The sequence below is a fragment of the Zootoca vivipara genome, chromosome 1, assembly GCF_965207765.1.
Source record: "Zootoca vivipara chromosome 1, rZooViv2.hap1.1, whole genome shotgun sequence".
NCBI classification, from domain to species: Eukaryota; Metazoa; Chordata; class Lepidosauria; order Squamata; family Lacertidae; genus Zootoca; species Zootoca vivipara.
In genome coordinates this window covers 18926869-18943192 of record NC_142582.1, presented here as the reverse complement: position 1 = coordinate 18943192, position 16324 = coordinate 18926869, and the positions used below count along the sequence as shown (strand labels likewise).

General features: G+C 42.0%; 1 protein-coding gene across 3 annotated transcripts in view; it reads right to left on the bottom strand.

The window, feature by feature from the left end:
* The window catches only part of MAP3K20 (mitogen-activated protein kinase kinase kinase 20), a 109926-nt gene that overhangs the window by 76098 nt on the left and 17504 nt on the right, over positions 1 to 16324 (bottom strand). The gene's annotated exons all lie outside the window — the stretch shown is intronic.

Here is a 16324-nt window from a genome sequence, read left to right as displayed (position 1 = left end):
TGTAAAAGGCTGTACATGCTACCAACATCCACCAAAACCGAGGAACATTATGTTTCACCCCAAAAAAGATACAAGGAAGACATAAACAAAAATGTTCTACGAGCTGAATGGCAAGAACCAAGAAAACTGCCACAACATACATAAATTTACATTTTCCTTCTGGATGGACGTATTTGTGAAGGCTCCATTTTGAAAATAAACTCCATTTGGCTAACAGATCAGCCAACCAACATCGTATTTAATATATCAGCTAAATTTCACAGCATGAAGCACTCTCTCATGCCACAAAATTACAGGGTTAGATGTGTTTTAACTATGCTAGCACTCTGAATAGCAGAACATCACTAAGTGCTTACTAATATTTATCACTGTTTCACATGAGAGATGATTAGTTATATGGTTCGTAAATATTTTCTAAAATGATTTAGAAAGGACTGAAGGCAGATTAGGAAAGAAATGGAACCCAAACGTTCTCCAGAATTTTAAGGAACAGTGACAATTTAAACCTGGGAAAGTTTTAATCTGTTAACTGTTCCCCACAATGTTTTATGGAAGTTAATTCTTCTCTACCATCTGCTGCTCAATCCTGATGGTGTCAGGGGTTACAGCAGGATAATGCCAGCATATAAACACCCTTGTAAAGTTGTCACAATGCTTTACCTTCCTAGTTGCATAACCAAAAGCAAAAGCAAAAACCAAAACCAACAACAGAACAGGAGAAACAAGAGATTAGCATAACATCACCAGCCACTTCTGCAAAAGCTCTGGCCACACTGTGCCCCAATGACAACCCCACAGTACCCACAACAGTAGCACACCAATCAATACATGACCATGGCAGGGCCACCATGATTACACATCACAGAATCCAGTCCACCTCTCTTTCAACACAACGCGCTAATTCAGACCCAGAAAGAGGTTACAGAGCCACACATATCAGACAGACGCCTCCATGATTAGGAGAACTAACACCTCCCACTACAAATTCCAGCACTCTTCTCAAATCCTGTGGCATCCCAAACATAGCTAGCAGTAGGCTGGTAACTCTCTTTCGATACAAAACTGTTTCTAGCCACTTATCTTAAGTACTGATATAGAGAAAAGTAAGAGATTGACCATGAATCCCACGTAGCTGTAAGAGATCTGATCTTCATCAGAGACTTAACGTTCGAACACCGAGATCACAAGGCTTCCTGTCTACCACAATGTAATATGTGAGCAAACCCTTAGCCCACAACCCCCAATGTGGAGAGGCTTTAGCTGAGCAGAAGGATACACCTTTCATCACATGCAGAAGGCCCCGGGTTCAATCTCAGCATCTCCAGGTAAGGCAGGAAAAGACTCATGACCGAGGCCTTGGAGACCTGGTGACTCACTATAGAAGAGGGTTTCCCAAACTTGGGTTGCCAGCTGTTTTGGACTACAACTCCCATCATCCCTAGCAAGCAGGCTCAGTGGACAGGGATGATGGGAACTGTAGTCTAAAAACACCAGCAAAACCAAGTTTGGGAAACCCTGCCTGGATAGACAATATACTGAGCTGGATGGACCGATCATAAAAGGCAGCTTCCTTTCTTCTTATTCCAACCACATAGGGATGATGAAGTTATTCCTGTCTTGCTCAAAAGTAAGTGGTTTGGGGGATTATAAACTTTCGCCCTAATCCCACAGATGTTGAGACCTATGACAGCATAAAACACAGTATGTGCCATCAATCTCATCTTAGGAAAGGCATCAGTGAAAGGGTTGTCTTATTATAATTATCTTAACCAACAACTATCATGATTCTTAGGATATATGAGATACGTCAGCTGCACTGATGCAGCTAATTCTGTTGCGGTAAAAAGGCTCACCCACCACTGTTCAGAAGCCCCAGGCCGCTCTCTGTGCAAGCGTGTGCTACTTTGCAATGGTAGCTGCCGCCAGCACGCATGTGGTTGTTTTGCCACAAGTTCCATGGGGTCACGAAGAGTCGGACACGACTAAACGACTAAACAACAACAACCAGCACTGTGGTTAACTGGGACATAGTGCCAAAATTGCAGTGCTTGCACCTCATTCCACACAGTGGTTATTTGCCATCGGGAAAGCTCAACTACTTAGTCCACCAGAGGGTTTCTCTCCTCTTCATAAATGGTCTTTACTATTCAATTGCCTCAAACCTTGGGGAACAAGTTTTTCCAATTGCTGTCCAATTAAAAATATATACATATATTCTTCTTATATTAGGCAAAGCAGAGGGGGAACTGCACAATGCAAAGTTTGTGGCTATTTTATACCCACAAAATCTGCTCTGCCATTTGTTTCATTGAGGCCTCTGCTCTTTCTCTCCGACCGCAAAAATGAAACCGCCATATGAAAACCCAGACAGCATGTTTACTTAGATAGGCTTGTTTCTTCTCGGAATCTTTTTTTTAGGAAATAAAACATTTAAACAAAAGCCAGTCGGTTACGTTTGCTGAAAAGTGAGCCAGGAACCATAAGTTCCAAAATACATAAATAAAATTAATGGAATATGTTCCCTATAATCCATTCTGAGCCACAGTGGACCCTGCTTGGAACTCGTAACTGCCCATGTATTCCAGAGGCCATTGCTGGAGTTTAAAGAACACCGGGAGAAAACAGCACACAGGAGACAGAGATTAAGCAAGAAACACAAGAACTCGCTTGTAGTGGTCCCTGTCCAAAACAGCTCCCCCACAGTGCAGTAGTTCCCTAAATTTTGGGGACACTGCCCCCTTGGTTCCCTAAATTCATCTCCAGTGCTGCCTACCCTACCCTATAAAAAGCATTATGCAAATAGCACTTTGCATGGCCCACTAAGAAACCCACAATAAAATTCAAAACAGTAACAATTAATTGCACATTCATTCAAAATCCAATGAAAGTGGTTTACTTTAACTGATCCTACGATAGCGGCTTTTCAAAGTCTGGTAGTTATTTACAATCCCAGCGCCTTCCTGCTGCCCACTTGCCTCTTATCGCCCCCACTTGGTAACCCCACTGCCTCCCCAGGGGGTGGCGGTGCCCACTTTGGGCACCGCTGAGCTTGTGTAACCCCAACAGGGTAATTCTTAATGTCTTGACCTAGTAAAAGTATGTTTCTAAAAGAATAGGAGGAGAACACCAAAATCACATGGCCAGGTAAAAAGCATCTTACTCGATTTTAAACATATGTTGCCCCAGTGGCTGCATGTGCAGAAGCAGCGGCTCCGCGTGAACCACTGGGAATGCTCATTTGGATGCTCACCCCCATCCCCAACACAGGGTGGTGTTCCACCCTAGTCCTGCACAAAATAGACCCTCTGGAGGCAAATGGAAATGAATAACGAAGCTTCATTAATTTCAGTGGCTCCAATCGGAGTAGGACTTGGCTGAATATAACCCACAGCGCTTATCTGGACCCCACTGAGCGTGACTTCTGGCGTGCATTTCCATCCAACACAGCTGTAACCTCATTCACGAGGCGCAGCTGTGAGTGAAAGCAACACACCAGCAGAGCTGCAACAAGTAGCACCTCCCCATTTTAAGTTCTGATTTTTAATGCAACCCAAGTGAATATAGTTGTATTTCGCTTCCATAAACCACAGGTAACCCTTCTTGCAATGCATTCCAATAAATAGTACATTTCTGGATACATAAGTAGGAATAGCTTGGGCAGTGGGGCACGTCACTTTTAAGGCACCACTAATAAGCACCTTGAGACTTTATTTAGCATCCGTGAATGCTCAATGAAGGAAACCCAAGAAAATATAAATGAACCCATTTTAACATAAAGCTGCACAATACCTTAATTTATAGTGAAGTATCGAGTCACTGTGGCTTTGCCATATTTGTGCTATTGCCTAACTTGAAATCTAGTACTTGGGCAACTTGTGAACAAAGTGAGAAAGAACGAAAGGCAGACCAAGTACCTTTCTTTCTTTGTCAAAACCTTTTAAAACTTCCTTCTTCTTTTGCATTTTGGTACATTTTTCTATACGCCGGCTCCCTCGGCCAATAATGCGAGATGAGCGCGCAACCCCAGAGTCGGTCACGACTGGACCTAATGGTCAGGGGTCCCTTTACCTTTACCTTTATTGGGACCCAGGTGGCGCTGTGGTTAAACCACTGAGCCTAGGGCTTGCTGATCAGAAGGTCGGCGGTTCGAATCCCTGTGACGGGGTGAGCTCCCGTTGCTTGGTCCCAGCTCCTGCCAACCTAGCAGTTCGAAAGCACGTCAAAATGCAAGTAGATAAATAGGAACCGCTACAGCGGGAAGGTAAACGGCGTTTCCATGTGCTGCTCTGGAAGCTATACGCCGGCTCCCTCGGCCAATAATGCGAGATGAGCGCGCAACCCCAGAGTCGGTCACGACTGGACCTAATGGTCAGGGGTCCCTTTACCTTTACCTTTATTTTTTATTTTTTTTATAATATATTTATTAAAGTTTTTCAAATACATAAGAAAAAAAACCATACATCAATTCTACTCCTACTACAATATAGTTCACAAAAAAGACTTTTTTTTTTTAAAAAAAAAGAATTTTAAAAGGAGACAAAAAACAAAAAAACAAAACACTCAAGAAGAAAAAGAAAAAGCAGACAAAATAAGTAAAAAAAAGAAAATACATCCTAGCAATTAAATCTTTATCATAACTTCCTTTTAGGACTTCCCCGACTCTCTCCATATTGTGTCCCTTATATCATCTAAATTAACAGGATTCAGCCAGTGTGGTGTAGTGGTTAAGAGCGGTAGACTCGTAATCTGGGGAACCGGGTTCGCGTCTCCGCTCCTCCACATGCCGCTGCTGGGTGACCTTGGGCTAGTCACACTTCTCTGAAGTCTCTCAGCCCCACCCACCTCACAGGGTGTCTGTTGTGGGGGAGGAGGGGAAAGGAGATTGTTAGCCGCTTTGAGACTCCTTCGGGTAGTGATAAAGCGGGATATCAAATCCAAACTCTTCTTCTTCTATATTCCACAAAACCTTTTATAATATTTTTCTGCTTTTATCCCTTTTTATCCAATATTTCTAATCTTACATTTCTATTTTCCTTTAAATCTACAATATCTAACTTCCCCTCACCTTAACTTTTTGCTAGCAATGAATCATCATTCAATTATTAACTCTTATATCTTAATATATTTGTAACAATATTAAAATTTCATCCCTCCTTCCACCAATTCCAGATGCTCTAGAAGTTTCAGCAAATTCCATATATCAAACCAGTATCGGGCCTTCCATATCATTCATCCATAAATTCATCATATGATTCCTTTAACCCATTCTCACCCTTTCCCATATCTTCTTTCCAACTTTTTTACACCACCCCTGCTGTTCCCCCCCTGCCTCCCAACGCCCTCTAACTTCTTTGGAATTTTCCCAAAGTGCGCCCTCTCCTCTCCCTCTCACTGGGAGTGCAAAAGCCCATCCTGATTCCCCCTTGAGTGGTTCTTGTGACAAGTCCTTCTTCTGTTCCACATCTCTCACTAGTGGAACATTCTCCTCATCTTCCTCCTCTTCTTTAATATGCATGACAGTCTGCTGCTCTGTTTTAATATCCTTTGTTAATAGATCCTCTGATGCCTCTCCAGCTCTATTGTCCAAATAATTTCTTATTTGTTGATTTTGCTCGGCAGCTGGTTTGCACACAGTTTCTGTTCCTCTTTAATGTCTGAAAGTTCTGTAAAGATCCTTTGCCAGAGCCCCTCTTTGTCGGATGTTGAGACTACAGACATCTTATCACTTTCCATCCCGTGGGAAAACAGCAAGTTGCAGAACAGGAAATGACAGGAATGTTATTTAGGTAACTCCATTTTATGCCCAATCTGGGAATCTTCTCCTTTTAATTCTCTTCCATAATTCAAGGTCCTTACTTTTTACCAACTCCAAGTCACAATATTTAAAATTTTAGTCTTTACTTAATTTCTGTAATCCATTCGTTAATCCCTCCAGGAACCCAGAACAGGCTTCTTCAGGGACTTCCTTTAAAAACAATTCTTTTAACTTGCAGGAACTTTAAATAATACTTCACTCTCCCCCACCCCCTGCTTCTAGGAGAGAGCTTTTAAGTCTAATTGATAGCAAATTGAATGCTTCCTTTCACCTTCCTGGCAGGGGTCAGGTTACTGTCCCACCTGTCTCTCAATAGAAGAGGTCGACTTCCCTTTTAAACCTCTTCTGTGGCCAATTCAATCAAATCCAAGATGTTTTTAACTCGTTTACTCACGGATCCCTAATTCTTTAAATCTTTTGATGTTTAGAAGAATCTGCCTCTCTCCTCCGCCGGCTCAGAGCTTCGCCCCGCGAGGGTAACCTGACGCTCAAAATGGCTCCCGCATCGCCCTCTACTCTCTCCGGGGCTCTTCTCGACCTTACCGGGGAATAAAGGGGCTGCGAATGGAGCACTGCTGAGCTCTTCGTCCCCCAAAAGCACTATCTGGGGCTCTTTCGGGGGGGCCGCGTCGCTCTCGCGGCTCTCCCCCCCCCCTTGTGAAGCCGGGCTGCCTCGGAGCTTGAGGCAAGTTCTGCCGAACGGCGCTGGCGGCAGACTGGAAGTCCTTTTTAAAACTTCTCACTCCTGAAATTGAGAGAAATTCTACAGACTTTTTAAAACTTCTCACTCCTGAAATTGAGAGAAATTCTACAGACTTTGTGCAAGTGCTATTAATAAGACACATGGTGTAGTGGTCAGAGGGTTAGACTAGGACATGGGAGATCAGGACTGCTTGACCTTGGGAATAAAATGGGGAGGTGAACTATGTATGTCACATTGAGCTCCTTAGAGAAGAGATGGGATATAAATGGAATAAAATTTAAAAAATAATAAATCATATTTTATTATGGTAGTCTAAATGTGGCTTTAGGTTGAGCTTACAAGAAAAGGTTTCTTTGCAAACACAAAAAACCCACACACACCGTTTTAAATTATGATAGGGGTCCCTTTCTGGTGCATCCTAACCTGTATAGAAACATTATGTATATTATAAAGTAGATTGGTCTGCTGAAAAGACTCCATTTTGCTTCAGAGATTTGACTGAATTCAAACTTTACCACAGTCAGAATCACACTGAAGTTTCCATTTTCAGATCTCACTTCTTCAGAAAAGAACATTTTCTTGAGAACGTAGTTTCGTCCCACTTTCTTTTTTACATTAAAATTAAGATTTTATCCTTATTTCTTCTTTTAAGCACAGTGGAAAGGACTGGTTTTTCTCCTCTATATTCCAACCAAGCCGAAGGACAGAATCTTTACTCAAAGCTCACAATCAAAGAGACCTCTCCATCACTTCTCAATTTATCTATTGCCACAATTCTCTTTTAAAAGGGGTATCTGGCAATAGAACCTGAACACAGGGATTTTAAAAAAGCATCAGGCAGAAATATACCTGTCAAAATCCGATTGTGGTCCAAATCCAACCAGCTGTTAAGCGGAGCAATAAGAACGCGCGCACACTTCTGCCTAATAAAATTTGAATCAAACACTTTGCATCTGATTCTCCATGTGAGCTTTTATGCAAACTTCTAAAGTGCAAGGAATCCTGGGGTGGAAAAGCTATTCTGAGAGCTTTCACATAGTTCATATAATTAGGGAAACCACTTCCTTTGATTGTAAGTGTTCAAAACAGCTGAATTTCTGCTATCAAAGGAACTCTATGATTTGGGTCATCTCTTTCACTTCCTCTTTCATGTTTCTCGGGATGAGAGGTGAGAGGCTGTGGAGCACATTATTGGGGGAAAAATTCTCTTTTTGTTTTAAGGATTGAACTTGGACTATTCAAAAGGTTGTCATTTGGGAGCTATCTTTTTTCCAATCCTTATGTTTCCTTCTTTTTCTATTGAGGTCCTTCAGTAGTGTTAGTGTATGCAGTCCAAAATGCCAATTTAAGACTCAGAGGAAACTAGTTTATATGGTTCATAAAGAAAGCAAATTTTGTATTTGCTTTGTACGGTTTGGGATGGATGTGTAATTGGAAGGGGCAGAAACTGGCAAGGTCTTAGTCTCTCCATCTTCATTTCCTTTGGCAGTTCTAAACACTGGCTGAGCCAAAAGAAGAATAAAATATATATCAAAAGCGTAAAGAAAACCTTGCCTTTCAAAACAGCTATCCTTAAGTCTCCCTCTTTTTTTAAAAAAAAAAACCACATACTAATCAAAAAGAGAAACCAGCTATCCTGTTTAAAGTGGGGGGAAGGTTACTAGTGTTTAAAAATCAGTTATCAAAGCTGTAATAGTGTTAAGTGTCCAAAAGACTTTCTCCTGCCAAACCGCCATTCCTTGTGTGCAGAACAAATGCTCTTCCCGCTCTCTCTTTTGCAATAAAAAAATTTTTTTAATGATTGCATGGAGCATCTATGTAATTCGTAAAATCACTTTTGTGTGTTTTAAAGTAGGCTTTCCAGTCCGCAGGTATGGAGGTTGACCTTAAGTTTGTTGGGGAGTGTATTGTTTACTAATGTGTATAAATTACTATTGTTGATTGTTTTGAATATTTTTAGTATGTATTTTCTGTTGTGTATATTGTAATTTTGTGTTGTGAACCGCACTGAGACCTTCAAGCATAGAGTGGTATCCAAATTTAATTTAATAATAATAATAATATATTTTCTTGATTTTATTGTTTTATCTTTTGCAAACCACTTTGAATGTTGTTGTTGTTTTAACAAACAAGCGGTGTATACATTTTATTAAATAAATAAATAAAGCTATTTAAGCTACTGGGAATCTGTCAACTAAGGCCACAATCCAAGACAAACTTAAGCATGCTTTAAAAACTGATTGACTTCAATGGACTTCAGTGCAAGCCACTCCTTATTGTGCCAGGGCCTTAAGGTACAGGTAAGGAATTATTTCTGAGAATTATTATTTCCTTGGTGGGCGACTTGCTTAGCCTTGGGAATACAAGGTGCTTTCATTATCATACATTCAGGGTTATTTCTACAATTTTAAAGATCTGAAACTTGATTTAAAAACAAAACAAAAACGGAAGCAGGAATTATTAGGAATCAACCAGAATAGAGTTTCCCAAACGTGGGTCTCCAGCCATTTGTGGACTACAACTCCTACCATCCCTAGCTAGCAGGAACAGTGGTGGGGATGATGGGATTTGTAGTCCAAAAACAGCTGGAGACCCAAGTTTGGGAAATACTTAACTAGAACCAGTAGATCAGATTGAAGAGTCAGGCAGGAAGGTTACAGTTTACATTATATGATATGATCTCTTTTTTGTAAGACCATCTTCTGTGCATCATATTTCTAGTTTCCTAGTCACCTGGCCATTACATAGCACTGGTACCTGAAATCAAACACAATACTGGATTGGTGTCATTTAAACAGGGAAGACCTAGGAGTTAGGATGGTATCAAAATACTGGTCCTATTCAATTGCCACTTGTGCCATGGGATAAAACTGGTCCAGGCCTTTAGTTCATGCGCTCCACCCGCTATCCCTCTCCTCACACAAGAAGAAAATAGTAACTATACTAGGAGACCTTACTTTTATTTGTATGTGATATAGAGGCAGGTTCTCTTAGCTGCCATTAATTTCTTCTTGGGGGAGAAATGCAGAACAGGGTACATTTGTGTGCAGTAAATTCAAGGTCTCTTTCCGATCTCAGCCTAAGTAGAATTGCAACAGCCCTTAAGTAATGCAACCAAACAGTTGCATTGGAGGGGAAAGTGAAATGTACCGTCTCTCGATAAACATGAATGCTTCTGCAAAGGGCACTCCAAAAGCCATATAAACCTTGCGGGATAAGGAAAATGCCCAAAATCACACAAAAAAACATATCTGGATGGCTACCTTTTGCCCTTAACACAATTGCTGTGGCCTGACCAGTTTTGTGGAAAGAACAGTAGCACTCCTTGCAAACAATGACTTGTCCTTAAATAGTCAACACTGGGTCTTGAGTATTTTTATAGTTTTGTCGAAATACTTGATCACCACACTTCCCACCCCCCTCTCTGCCCTCCCACAAACTGCCGGGCAGCTTCCAAGGCCTATTAGGCATCTACTCTTTCCCTTCCAGGAATGAGTACCCTAATTTGATTTCTTAAGGCACTCGCTGCTTTTTAACTTGTTCATTAATTATCTCAAGTTAGGAGCAAGCGGTGAGGAGGCGACTCGATTGATGATAGCTAATTATTTAAGGTGGCAAAAACAAAAAGGGATAGCAAAGAGTTCCAAAGGGCTTTCTCCAAACTGGGGGAATCTAAACACGTGCGAGGTGGTGGTTACAAAACCTCAACTTTACATGCACACAGATTGGGTCTAAGCTGGCAGTGACAAACCAAAAGGTTTGTGGAGGATAGCTCAATGAAAATGTAGACGAAGTGTGCAGCTGCTGTGTTTGGGGGGGGGGGAGGGAATAACTCCAAGCTGAGATTGTTAGGAAAGTAATAATAATAATAATAATAAACTACCAATATTGTAAGGTTGTGATACATATCTGCAGCCATACTTGGAATACAGTATACACTTCAGAAAAAGGATAGTGTCGAGCTGGAAAAGGAAAACCAAAATGACCAAGGGGCTGGAGCAAGTCCTCTATCAAGAAAAGTTACAGCACTGGAGCTTTTTTATTTTTAGTTTAGAAAAAATATAAGGGGGTATCTTATTGCAGATAACCAGCTTTATCAGTTCTCCTGGTGAATGTAACTTCCCATGCCAGCCTTGGTTTGGTTCGGTTTAGTTTCTATGTTTTTGTCTCATGAAGATCTATTTTGTTGCACGGGTTTATATGGGTAGAATTCAAGCAAAATGCTTTAAAAAAATAAAAAAATAAAAAGGTAAGGCTGAACTATAGTAGAGGACTATAGAAGCAGGCAAAGTAAAGAGAGTGGGGAGGCATTTCCTCCTCGTAGTAATATAACTAGGGGTCATCCACTGCAGTGGGTGGAACGTTTGATAACTGGGAGGAAGGCATCTAAACATGTTTGCCCCACCCAGCACTTCCTGTATCTACCACCAGGGCTGTGAGAGACATCGGAAGCAGCCGCCCAGTGAGGACATCCTTGCCTACAGAATGTGGGACCAACATGTAGCTGCTTCAGCAGCCAGGAGATTCAGTTGTGGAATGGCATTTGTTGGAAGGGGAGAGCGGGATTTATAGGCACCTTTGCCCCGCTGTAGTGACTATTGTATCCAGTGCTACTTGCCTAGAAAAAGAGGTGCTGGAACTCACCCCAAACACCTCCCTCGTTCTATTAGAATAGCAACGCCACCCACCTGAGAGGTACCGGAACGAGGCGTTCCAGCGAGTTCTGGCTGGGGGAAAAACAGCCCTGAATGTATCACTGTCTATTTTATTTTGTATCAAGAACTTTGATTAGTAAGCAGGGTATAAATACAGGCCATGGCCATTTTGCGTGGGGGTTCAGTTCCCAGCCCCCATGCGCCCCATCCCTGTTCCCCCCACCCGTTTTTCTCTCTTCCACGTCCAAAAGGATCCACGTGTCGGTGATCGCACATCATTTGGATGTGCCTAAAATGGTCACCGGCTGCACTCTTAAATAAAAATGAATACGCTAACTGGGAAATGCTATCAGAAGATGGCTCCTAACTTGGAAGCGGGGCTTTAAAGGGGGCGGGATTGAACAAATTTACGGAGGATAAGACTATCAATGAGTACAAGTCAGATGGCTGTATATATTATCTCCAGAATCAGAGGCACCATGGCCATCTGAAAAACAGTCACTGAAGAAGACAAATCAGAGAATGCTGCTTCACTCATAAATCCGCTTATGGACTTCCCAAGAGTGTATGAATCTGATCTAGCAGCGATCTTTGGTTTGATCCAGCAGGGGATTTTCTTATATTATGGGGCAACAGTTCCTGTGATCAGCCTGTCCGTGCGTTTATGTAAGCGAACCAAGTGGGAGCCTCTTCTGTTTCTGTGCAGTGCCCAGCTAAGATAAACAGGTGCTCAATGTTTCCTTATAACTGTTTATACTTGCCCTCTTAAAAAGGAAACGTTCTTCATGCACATCTTAAATGGCAGGGGCGAGTAAGCAGAGAGGAACTTTATGATAGTCTGCAGCTGTATTGCCTCAGGGTTCCATTTATTTATTTATTTTCTGCCCATTTTGCTCAATGCACACATTTTTTGGTTTTGGGTTCCCCGCCCCCCAATTTTTTTTTTTTATAAAAAAGCCACCTTCTTCCAAATGAAAGGGGGGGAAGGTAATTGGAACATAAGACTGCACTGCGAAGTGTAGCAACTGTCAAGCAGTATACTTTTTTTAAAAGAAGAAGAAGGGCGGGGGAAAGTGACTTGCCTTGGAGAGCATCTAGGAGTCATTAACATGGTGGCCTCCATATATTTTGGAGTCGAACCACAGCTGGATAGCAAATAAACTGAAACTGGATCCCAGCAAGACAAGAGGCCCTGTGGGTAAGTGGTTCCTGGGGTCCAGGAAATTAGTCAGCTGCCTCTTCCGGATGCTGCTCTACACTCCCTCTGGAAGAACAGGTGCATAGCATGGGGGGGGGGCTTGCCTCATCAAGCGTCGTCACTGGAGACTTAAGATGCCATTCACCAGCTTCAGCTGGTATTCTATTCTAGCTATGACTGTTCCTGGACAGGGGTAACTGGCCTATACACACTGGCAACCTCCAGGCTGGATTGTGGCAATCCACTTCATGTGGAGCTGCCCTTGAATCTGGTCCGAAAGCTGTAGTTGGGGTAAAATGCCCTCTGAGGAAACCTAACAACAACATGGGACACCATTTTTGCTGCACTGGCTGCCCCAATTATCACCGTGCTAGATTCAAGGTTTTACGAACAGTATATAAAGCCCCATATACAATGCTAAAAAAACAGTATATGAGAAGCTCCAGCACTCTCTGGAATGGCCATACACCCCATTCCAGTCAATTGTCTTCTCTCTAACAATGCTAATTTTTTCTATATGCAGAAAGGTTGGGTTTTAAAAAGAAAGAAAAAGATGGAACATAATCCAAACACATGATTCTTCATCTGCATTCTAAAGGGATAAGATCTTAAATTAAATGTAAAAAAAAAGAAAGATACAGAGTGGCTGGGGAAACAAGCCAGATGGGGAGGGTATAAATAATAAAAGTATTATTATTATTATTATTAGTCTTTTATGTTACAGTGGTACTTCGCAAGACGAATGCCCTGCAAGACTAATTTTTCGCAAGACGAATGCGTCTTGCGATCTGATGGTGACTTGGAAGATGAATTCGTTTTATGAAAAATTCGTCTTGCAAATCGCGGTTTCCCATAGGAATGCATTGAAATTTAATTAATGCGTTCCTATGGGCAAAAAAAGGAAATTTTAATGCATTCCTATGGGGAACCGCGATTCGCAAGACGAATTTTTCACAAGACGAATTGACTCGCGGAACGAATTAAATTCGTCTTGCGAGGCACCACTGTACTTTTAATGGCAAAAGTCTGCTCAATGTGGTTTTCAAGGTAAAAATACAGTAAAAAGGTAAAGGTACCCCTGACCGTTGGGTCCAGTCGTATACAACTCTGGGGTTGTGGCGCTCATCTCACTCTATAGGCCGAGGGAACTGGCGTTTGTCCGCAGACTGCTTCTGGGCCATGTGGCCAACATGACTAAGCTGCTTCTGGCAAACCAGAGCAGCGCAGGGAAACGCTGTTTACCTTCCCACCAGAGTGGTACCTATTTATCTACTTGCACTTTGACGTGCTTTCAAACTGGTAGTTTGGCAGGAGCAGAGACTGAATAACGGGAGCTCACCCATCATGGGGATTCGAACCGCCGACCTTCTGATCGGCAAGCCCTCGGCTTAGTGGTTTAGACCACAGCACCGCTGTACAGTTAAAATAAGCTATGTAAATAATAAACAGGGTATAATTAATAAACTGCACCACATTTTTGTATGTACAGGGAAAGACTAAGCCAATGGTTGTTCCTTGTATTGAAGTATGCAAGTTAAGAAGCTGGAAACAAAATCCACTGACCAAGGCTGCTAAGCTTCACTTCTCTCTCTCTCCTTATCACCACCCACTTCACACCATGAAGGAATGTGCTTCCCCACGCCTGACTTAAATTTGCTTTTGAATTGTATCCTGAGAATGCAGCCTATTTAGGTCAAGGAAAATGTTCTAAATGTAAAGCAAAATTGGAACAAAATGTATATATACTGCTGACTTGACAGGGCAGTGACATTCCTATTATTTTCAATGGAAGGTACTCCCAGGTGAGAGTAACACAGGATTTGCAGCCGTATTTGGCCAAAGAACGCAACCACAGGCAGAAAGAACATGTACAACACGCTAATAAAACAACTTGTCACATCAGTGTTTTGAATCAAGATAGCTATCCTTCAGGGCATAGGGATGCCCTTAAAGCAGGCATGGTCAAACTTGGCCTTCCAGCTGTTTTGGGACTACAATTCCCATCATCCCTGACCACTGGCCCTGTTAGCTAGGGATGATGCGAGTTGTAGTCCCAAAACAGCTGGAGGGCCAAGTTTGACAGGATTGTCCAGAGAGCAAGTTCAAGTCACAATCCAAGGTCAAAGAGGACACAGGGGTCAATGAGAGACACAGAGTCCAGTCAACAGAGCATGGTCATACACACAGGGAAGTTGGGTTTTCAGAAAGGCAGTGCCAAAAGTAAAAAACAAACAAACCCTGGATAATGAAAGTTGTATTCCAACAACTTTCCAAGGGACTAAAGGCCTTTCCCCAAGAGCCTACTAAACCCCATCCTAGGCATAGCTCCCACCTGAGGAAGCAGCTCTTGAACGGCTGCTATTGCTTGCCATGGTTTCCATAACTGATTCATAATTTTAGCTGTATTTTATCTTTTGTGTTTTTTTATAACCTGCTTTATACTTTGGGGAAACCATTCTATGATACTTTGGTAATAAAAGGGTGGTCTGACAGTTTTGCTAATATAAATAATCACTGTGTTTAATTCTGTGAAAGCGAAGTTTCATTATCTGTTTGTTTAATTCTGTAAATTTTTATCTTGCTATCGGTATGGACTAGCATATAAATACATAAAGCACAGTTGCGTGCAGAGGAAGGAATGCATGTATATAAGCAGCTCATTAGAACATGTGGAAGAAGCTGCCCAAGTGAGCATTCCGCCTTCTTAAAGGAAACAGTGAAACACCTCTGGGGCTTTGAATCATTTGCTAAGATAATATTGAAGTTTAGCTGCTGCTACCAAATGCCTGCCCAAGCAGGGTTATTTTACTCTGTCTCTGGAAAGCGTCAATCTTTAGTGAACCTCCAGAAGCAAGGAGTTCTGTTAGTTGTATTGCAGTCATAAAAAAATGCCTATTTTCAATCATTCCTAGAGATCATGAAGGAATAGTTTCCTGCATTCTTTACAGTCCAAGCCATAGGAAAGGCTAAGCTCAAATTAGAACTCTGGACCCAAAAGGTTCTAGGAAGCCAATACTGTACCAATCCCAGAGTCCCATCCCTGTTTTCACCACCTACAATAGAGTCGTCCTGTCCTCAGAGGCAACTCTGCAGATGTAATACAGTAAATATGGTGCGCACAGTTGCAAATGATAACAGCTCCTCCAAAATATGAAACAGGTTCATATTTTGAGCAATATTGTGTAGATACTAAGTGTGCAAGATGGTGTTAAGCGGTACATAAATTGTTGAAATGAAATGAAATGAAATGAAATGAAATGAAGGAAGGAAGGAAGGAAGGAAGGAAGGAAGGAAGGAAGGAAGGAAATACTGTACTTGTTGCTGCATTGCAGGCACAACCCATGAGTACCCAAGGCTACAATCATGTCTGATGTCACAAACCCAAATCTAATATTTAACATGTAGAAGTAAAAAACAAGCAGTACTATTGAATAATATTCTATACCATTTTTTGAGGTAACTTAATTGGTTGCTTCACCATTTCTACAGGTTCCGTTTGCAGGATTAAATTTAACATACAGTGGTACCTCCGGTTGCGGACGGGATCCATTCCGGAGGTCCGGTCGGATCCCGAGATTTCCACAACCTGAGGACCGCTTCTGCGCATGTGCGCATGGCAAAACCCAGTAAAATACTTCTGGGTTTGCCGCTTTCACATCCTGAAGTTTACGTAACCAGAGGGTTGAGTAACCGGAGGCACTACTGTACAGGGTATTTGCACAAGCGACTAACCAGCATAGTATAAAGGCACTGGTATGTTGGGTTTGGATGTGGGAGAATCACAGTTCCACTCTGCTCTTGACCACAGAGCTTATTAGATAGCCTAACCCAGTGATTTTTAACTAGGACCACACAGTCTCCTCAGGGGGCATTCAGGAATTTAGGAAACAAATGGGACACTTTCAAGATTTTAGACAGCCCCTTCGTCCTTCTTCCAATGGCTTCCGACAGCC